This window comes from Hemiscyllium ocellatum, assembly GCF_020745735.1.
Source record: "Hemiscyllium ocellatum isolate sHemOce1 chromosome 17 unlocalized genomic scaffold, sHemOce1.pat.X.cur. SUPER_17_unloc_2, whole genome shotgun sequence".
NCBI lineage: Eukaryota > Metazoa > Chordata > Chondrichthyes > Orectolobiformes > Hemiscylliidae > Hemiscyllium > Hemiscyllium ocellatum.
In genome coordinates, this window is record NW_026867475.1 from 720,007 (window position 1) to 728,848 (window position 8,842).

An 8,842-nucleotide genomic window follows, 5' to 3' on the forward strand; every position below is an offset into this window, starting at 1 on the left:
AGAGACAGGAAGATCCGAAGACAAGAACCTACAGCTGCCTGGTTTTGATAAAGAAGTGCTGTTTTGTAAACCTTAACTGGGAGTTTTATTTGAATAGCAATATCGAATGGAACAACAAAATGGGTAATAGAAATACATTGGTTTGTTAATTAACCTCTCTCTTACTTTACAAATGAAGTGCTGAATTTTTACTTCATGTAGTTCTTGGCCAATCGAATTGTTGCAGATTCCTGTACAGCATAACTCGCTTCTGTGTTACTGGTTTTATCGTAAGCTGGAGGGTTTATGCTGTGTCATAACGAGTCTAAACAAATTTGGCAAAACAAGTGTGCATCTGTGCAGTTCTTTGAGTGAACTGGAGATTTGCACCATTCATGACCTGGATGAAGTGATTCTCCAAAAGCGAAAGGCTACCAAAATTCTCCGTAGTTGACAGGATTCGAACCTGCGTGGGAATGCCCCAATGGATTTCAAGTCCATCGCCTTAACCACTCGGCCACAACTACATCCGAATGCACAGAGTTCTCATTTCCAGGTCTCTGTCCCTGGGGAGATTAGCAGTAGTGAATCATTGTTTGGTTTATTTGCATTCAAAACTCACAGCTTTCAAATCGATGAAATGTCGGGACAAAGTGGGTCTGGGTGTTCCACCCCGATAGGTGGGATCTATATTCAGCTTAAACGACGGCGGAAAATGCAGAAAATTACTCAGCAGGTCGAGCAGGATCTGGGCTGGGAAAAGGCGATTCAACGTTTCAGAACGTTATCAGAACTCCGTTTTCTCCCAATAGTACTGACAAACCTGTTGACATTCCCCAGAATGTTCTATTTTTTTTCAGATTCCCAACATCCACAGTCCTTTGCATTAGCCACTGAAACGATACAGAAATTCCTTTGTGATTCTGGATAAGATTCCTGGTTGGGGCACATTTTTGTGACCACATTAAAAACCCGGAGCTGTGCAGGAAAGAAAGCCAATGAAGTATGACCAGTGAGAGATCCGACCCTGGAACGTCCCAAACCACCAACCGTTCGGTTAATGGATGAACGTGTTGACCAATTACGCATCAGAGACAGTTTGAACTTACTCATTGTACGATCCAAAAACAGGCTTTTCACGAATTCAAACTTCAGCCTGCCCTTCACGAAGTGATTGATGTCCTGTATCAGTTTTTCTTTTGCAAAATAAATCGTGGGACATTCACTGCAGTGAAGTGGCAACAATCCTGTACCCGCTGGAAACGCATCCACGTCACAGCAACCAACTTTTCTATAACAGGAGTCCTGCTCTCTTCGAGGCTTTTTCGTAACTTGTTTGCACCCGAGTCTTCGCGTGGTCTTGTAGCCGTGGCGAGGTTTGAATTCCTGACGCGCAGGAATGAAAATCCTTTCAATGTCTCAGATTGGTTCATGTCGAGAGAACAGCAGAATCCACAGTCGTGGCCTCTGAAAGACTGGCTGTGTTAAGTGGGACAATCCACCCTTCATTCACCTGTGGTTTCGCTTCCAAAAGAGATTCTAAAGTTTTCCAAAGCTGGAGACACGGGTTCACTGTTATTTTCCCTTGTTTTGTTTTAACCTTCCCAGTGGCGATATTTTCCCCAAACTGCTTCGCAATTCTCCGCCTTGCATGATGTCTGGCGATGAGCAAAGCCCTTTTGTCGAGAAATTACTGAGGTTGGGATTCTTCTCTTTGGAACAAAGAAGGTTAACTGGAGATTTTTATGGTCTGTTTATAATGATAGGGGAGGGCGCAGTGCGGATGGGTGGGTTGATGTTGTGGAGGAAATGTTGCCAACAATCAGTGTCAGTTTCCAGAAGACTGGGACTAAAGACATTTAATGAAAAACGAAATTTGCGAAGAATATATAGAGCCTAATCTCAGGGGAACCGTTAATCCTTTAAGACACGGATGAGGAGGACATTCTGTCTTTGAGAGAGGAGCAAATCTGCAGAATTCTTTACACTGAAGGGCTGTCAAGGCTGAGTATAATCAAGGTTGAGACGGCCGCACAATTAGTCAATTTGGGAATCAAGAAGAATGGAGATAAGGCGGAAAAGTGCCAATAAGAATTAACCAAATCAGACGTGACCTCATTAAAACTTGGAGCTGACCTAATGGGACGAATGGCTTCCATCTGTTCCAATATCTTATCTGTCATTTGGAAACTACGAGAGACAATCGTGAAGAAAGTAATTGCAGGACGTTGAGAAAAGATGATTAGAGTCAAACTGAGTTAACATCATTTGTTGAATGGAAAAACACACTTGACAACTTCGTCAGAGTCCTTTGATCATATTGCAAGCAGAGTTGATCAAATGTTTGTAGGCATTCCGTAAAAGACCGTATCAAAAGCCATGGCACAAGGTCGGAGCTCACGATGAAAAGTTAAAAAAAAAGTCCTGGATTGTCCGTTGTTTAATTGTAGAATTAATCTGGATTATTGCGTATTTTTCAAGTTGTAAAAAAGTAATTAGTACAGTGCTGGAATGGTGAGTCATACGACTTCCATGATTTATATCTGCCTTAATGACTTGATGGAATTTGCAGAGTGAAATGTCCACAGATTTACTGACGATACACAACAGGTGGGAGGACATTTTGCGATGAGGACAGTGGAATCTGGAAATGGTTAGTGACAGGTTGAGTGGGTGGCAATGGAACAGGTGCACGGAGGAGGTTGCAGAGTTGATAGTTTGGAGGGGAGGGTGATACACATGGGTGGGAAGGAAATGGAACAGATGGGACAGGTCATAAGGACGGTGCTGGGCTGGAAGTTTTGAAGTGCGGTCAGGTGGAGGGAGGGGAAATGTGGAAACTGGTGAAATCTTAATTGATGCCATGGGGTTGGAGGTCCCTGATGTGGAGATTTAGCTTTAGAACGTAGAACAATGAAACAATACAGCGCAGCACAAGCCCTTTGGCTTTCGATGTTGCGCCGATCTGTGCACTAATCTAAACTCATCCCCCTATATTATCCCATCATCATCCATGTGTTTATCCAAGGATTGTTTACATCTCCATAATTTAGCTGAGTTAACGACATTGACAGGCAGGGCATTCCACACCCTTACTTTTCTCTGAGCAAAGAACCTGCCTCTGACATCTCGCTTAAACCTATAAATCCTCAATTTGGAGTTATGACCACTCGTACAAGCTGACAACATCTTCCTAAGATAAATAGTTCTACCGTCTACCTTATCTAATCCTCTTATCATCTTGTAACTCCCGGGAGTAGTTTTGATTGCAGAGCTGTAGATTTGATTCAAACGAACAGCTCAGCGAGCAGACCTGCACCCTCAACCTAAACCTGAGTTGCACATCTTCGCAAACCTTGCAAAAATCTTGTAACTCTGTATCAAATCTGCTCTCAGACTTCCTTCGGATGAGAACAGACCCAAGCCTCTCAGATTTTCCTGATAAGACTATTCCTTCAGGACAGGCAATATCTTGTTCTATCTCGTCTGCAACTTTTCCAATGTTTCCACATTCTTCCTGGAATGGGCGACCAGGCAGTTCAAAATATTCCAAGTGGAGCCACACAAGTGTTTTGTTTCGTTGCAGCATGACATTATGCTCAGGAACTCAATCCTCCACCAATAAAACCGACGACGTTGTACTCTTTCGCTAGGAGCACACTGGTTAGTACTGCTGCATTGCAACACCAGCGACGCGAGTTCAATTCCTCCTTCAAGCGGCTATCTGTGTGGGTTTCTGCCCGTTACTCTGTTTTCCCCTCACAATCCAAAAAATGTGCAGGTTCGGTAAACGGGTAAGTGAAAGAAAATGCGTCTGTCTGGGTCGCGCCTCGGAGGGTCGGTTTATACTTGTTGGGCCCCAAGGTCTGTTTCCACACGGTAAGTAATCCAAAAATAATAATCAACCTGGCTTGAAACTATGTACATGGACTCCAAGCTCACTCTTCCCATCCACATTACCAAGAATCTTTCCATTAACTCAGTATTCTGTCTTCCTGTTATTGTTCCCAAAGTGAATCACTTCACATTTAGCTGCATTGAACTTTATTTGCCACCTCTTAGACCAATTTTGCAAATTATTCCAGCTCCCCTGCAACCTGCAACATTTTTCCACGCTGCCCACAACTCCAGCACCTTTAGTGTTATCTGCAAGCTTACTAACTCATTCACCCTATGCCTGCGTCTTCGTCATTTACGAAAATGACAAACAACAGTGATCCTAAAGCAGATCGTTGTGCCACACCACCCCTTACCGGATTCCAGGGTGAATATTTTCATTAGCCACCACTTGCTGCCTTCTCAGAGAAAGCCAGTTTCTAATCTAAACAGCGAAATCATCGTCAATACCATGCCTCTGCATTTTCTCCAACAGCCTAACATGTGGATTCTTATCAAAGGTTCTACAGACGTCATGTACACCACGTCAAGTGCCCTACCCTCATCCACATGCTTGGTCACCTTCTCGAAAAACTCACGAAACCATGTGGACCCTCTGAAATCAAGTTGTTGCTGGCTGAATGATTATACATCCTGTCTCTCATACTCAGTTCCATATTCTTTCCTACAAGAAAGGTAAGGCTCACTGGTCCAAGATTACTTTGGTCTTCTGTATTACCCTTCTTCAACAAGGGAACAACTTTTGCTATCCTCCAATCTTCGAGTGCTATTCCTGTAGACAATATCGAAAATAAAGATCAAAGGCAAAGGCTCTGCAATCTCCCCACTGGCTTCCCAGGAAATCCTTGGATAGATCCCAGCTGACCCAGGGGACTTACTTATTTTCGCCCCTTCCAGAATTGTTAACAAGTCCTCCTTGTAAACTGCATTGTAAACCATCCAGTCTAGTCGCCTGTATCTCAGATTCTCCTCGACACCGTTGTCTTAAACCAATATGAATACTAACAAAAAATATTCGTTAGCGCCTTCCTACCTCCTCTGACTCCACACACAATTCATCACTCCTATTTTTGACTAGTCCTCATCTTCCTCTCGTCGTTCTTTGGTTCCTGATATACACGTAGAATTCCTTAGGGTTTTCTAAGATTCTATCCGCAAGCGACTTCTCATGTCCTCTCCTGTCTCTTCTGGACTCTCTGTACAGGTTGTTCGTAACTAACTTGTAACTCTCAATCGTCCTAACTGAGCCTTCAAGTCAAATCCTAACATAAGCCTCCTACTTTCTCTTGACATGAGCTTTAAGTTCTTTAGTAAACCACGGCTGCTTCATTCGACAACTTCCTTCATAACTGACAGGTACATACTCATCAAGTACACGCGATATCTGTTCCTTTAACAAGCTCCACATTTCAATTGTGCTCATACCATCCGTTTCCTTCCACATCTAGTGCAAACTAAATCTTGCCAAATGTCATCCTAATTGCCTTTTCGTCAGATATACCTCTTTCCCTGCAGTACATAACTATCCTTTTCTACTGCTTAAGTAAACATACAGAACTGTGTTCACGATCATTAAATTGCTCACCTACCTTCATATCTAACACCCGGCCAATCCATTACCTAGTAACAAATCCAATGTGGCAAGTGACTGTTAATAAAAGGTAGTCTGGCCGCAGGTTATGGACTTGTGTTGAGGATGAGGCAGGATTTATCAAAGTTGATAGGGACAAATAGTTTTTCTGTTCACCTCCCTCTGTTTCCCTCACTCGCAGGAGACTGCTATTATCATTTGGTGCAGCAATTGACAGATGATATCTTTGGTTGCTTCGAAACTTCTGAACACTGTGCAAGTGAGTAAAATAGTACACAGGACCAGGCTCCTGTCAGGGAGCCAAGAAAGCATGCATTGTCAGAGGGCCAGAAGTGACGGAACGGCGCTTTCTCTTTCCAGTGCAAAAGGTTAGTGCTGAAAAGGCAGGCGCTCTTGGAGATTCAGTGCTGTGAGAGATGACGCTGTCAGAGCATCAGAACTGAGAATGCAGAAACTCTCAGATGGTTATTGCTGAAGGATCGGTTACTGTAATAGGATAAATTCTAAGGGAGTGGGCACATTCAGAGGGTTAGTGTTGAAGGAGCAGGCACGGTTGGGGGGTCAGGACTGAGAGAGAGGGTACTGTCACAGGTCCAGTACTGAGTAAGTGCCATCGGCGCCCGTTCAGTGTTGGGAGAGTGGGTGCTGTCGGAGGATCAGTGCTGAGGGATCATATTTAATTTATTTCATGCTAATATTTCCAGAAACAAATAATATAGCAGCTGGACATGCAAACTGTCCATCAAAACATTCAATGGCATGTCCGAACATAAATAAATTATCTAAAAACTCTCTCATATTTGAGGACATAGTGCCTGTTTTTGTCACACATACGCTGCCTGTCTGGTCACATACATCATCCCTGTTGTAGTCTCACACAACTTCCCCATGTTTTTCATACATCCTCCCACGCTACATCTTACACACCCACCATATCTTTGTCACACACACCGTCACTGCATGGGACAAACTCTAAGTCTGCCTGTACTGGAGTAGACTTCAGTTTACCCACCCCCAGTGATATGATTATGTAAAAATGGTTAGAAGTTAGAGCGTGGTGCAAATAACGCCAAGGTCGTGAATTCTCACCCGCCCACAACAGATGTATACCCTCTCGTTCTGCACTGCCCCACCTGAGCGAAAGGAACTTATCTACTTACCCGATTCATGCCCCTTATTTTCCTGGATCTCTGTTACTACTTTTCACGCGACTTCCAGAGGGAATTCATTCGCTTGTTCACCTCTTATGCATCGACACTGGAGTTAGCATATCCCCAGCAATATCATAGAGCCATTAATAGAAGCAAATTACTGCAGATGCTGGAATCTGAAACCAAAAGAGAAAATGCTGGAAAATCTAAGCAGTTCTGGCACCATCTGCAAGTAGAGAAAGGAGCTGACGTTTCGAGTATAACTGATCCTTTGTTGAAGATTAAAAAAGGGGAGAATTAGGGAGCTATTTACACCATGCTGACAGAAGGTGAGTCAGGGCTCCAGATGCAAAGGTGATAATGACAGAGCACGGAGAGATTAAAGGGAGATTAGGATCTGCGAATGACCAAGGCTGAAGCCAGTGCTATGTGACAAAATATGTGGGGGATGTGTGAAGCAGACTAAATGGAAAACAGGGGAGAAGCGTAGCAAAGTGGGAAGAGGAGAGGAAAAACGTATTGACAGAGTGGGAAGAGACAGAAAGAGAGACAATCAAGAAATAAAAGGTAAAGAACAGTGAAAAAAACACAAATAAAAAAGGTAATTAAAATAATTGAAAATAATATTATCTGAAGTTGTTTGAATTTAACAACTTCGACAATTTTACTTCATTATTTTATTCATCTTTTTTTTCATTTCACCTGCAATATCGGAAGCCAATAGATATGGACAGCACGGAAAACACAGTTTTTGATCGAACTCGTCCATTCCGAACAGATATCCTCACCTGATCCAGCCGCGATTGCATGCACTTGACCCATGTCTCTCTAAAGCATTCCTATTCAAATACTTGTCCAAATTCCTTAAAAGTATTGGAATTGAACCAGTCATCACCAGTTCGTCTGGCAACTTATTGCAGACACGCACCATCCTCTGCGTGAAGCCGTTGCTCCTCATTGCCTTTTGAATTCTCACCCGACCACAACAGATGTATACCCTCTCGTTCTGCACTGCCCCACCTGAGCGAAAGGAACTTATCTACTTACCCGATTCATGCCCCTCATGATTGAAAAACCTCCATAAGATCAGCTCCCAGCCTCTGACGAGCCAGGCAAAATAGTGAGAGAGCGTTCAGCCTGTAAACGTTTGCACCTTTTCCATTTTCAAATGTAGGATGTAACATGCTGTCTGAAGCAGTCATCTTAGCAGCTGATCTGTCGCTGACAAACGCTGCAGGAAGGCGTGATAACTTGCTAAATATGCTGTCAAACGAAGATTGCATAAGCAACATGAGTCATTGAGGAAAACGTGCAATTGAGTTCTGCGCTGTTGCTGACTCGAAAGCAACTGCGTCCTTCGGGAGCAGAAAGAATCCCACTGCTAGATTACAATTCAAATGCATTTGGAATAAGGTTCGCAGCAGTTTATCAGCAGCACATAACCCTGACTCCAAAGGTCTGTGAGTTTCCAGAAGCACAGTGAGCGATCGTTGAAGGTACTTTTCTCCAGACGATATTTGACAACATGACAAGCTGCAGCTGTGCTGTTGGCATTGCGATTGAAATTGCATGCGTCCGGACATTGTGCTTAATTTTGGATATCAGAGCAACTGGTTAGCTCGACTGTGCGCTTTCGGAAAAGTCAATGCTTTTTTTTGTTGAAAAGATTTGCAACGAAAGGAAATACCTCAGAAGAGCGTGCGATCGATATCAAATCAGAAAATGAATAGCCGCGGTGATTGTGAGCACGGGCAATGTAGGCATTTGCTTCTAGCAAGCAGGCCCGTTGGTGGGTTAGCTCAGCTGGTTAGAGCGTGGTGTTAATAACGCCAAGGTCGTGGGTTCAATCCCCACACTGGCTCGTGTCGTGAGCTACCCTGTGCCAAGGTTCTTCGCGGCTTTTAATTTCACCGCCTGCAACAACTTGTCACATGATCGATTCAGATGTGTATTCATTCGAAAGCCGACCATCGCTGTCTTGGAACAGCAACTCGTTGGTCCCATGTCGGATCTCAGCTGCGTTGCTGTATTTCCAAACAAAGTGAACCACAAAATCACCAAGCAGAAACCCTCGCCAGCGCAATAAAACATTTGACAGGGATAGACGCACAACTCGATCGCAGTACCCATGATGACTCTTGGATGTTGTCTGCAGCAAATCAATCAGTCTCAATTGTTTTCACAAAGAAATGCAAAACATGAAATATATGCAGTATTAAGTCGA

The 8,842-nt window shown here is 43.6% G+C and overlaps 2 non-coding genes across 2 annotated transcripts; one reads left to right on the plus strand and one right to left on the minus strand.

Moving 5' to 3' along the window:
• Positions 1 to 424: 424 nt before the first annotated feature.
• Positions 425 to 506, minus strand: trnas-uga (transfer RNA serine (anticodon UGA)). The gene has a single exon. It is a non-coding gene; the product is annotated as a tRNA-Ser (tRNA).
• Positions 507 to 8,398: 7,892 nt separating this feature from the next.
• Positions 8,399 to 8,480, plus strand: trnai-aau (transfer RNA isoleucine (anticodon AAU)). The gene has a single exon. It is a non-coding gene; the product is annotated as a tRNA-Ile (tRNA).
• The last annotated feature ends 362 nt before the right edge of the window (positions 8,481 to 8,842 follow it).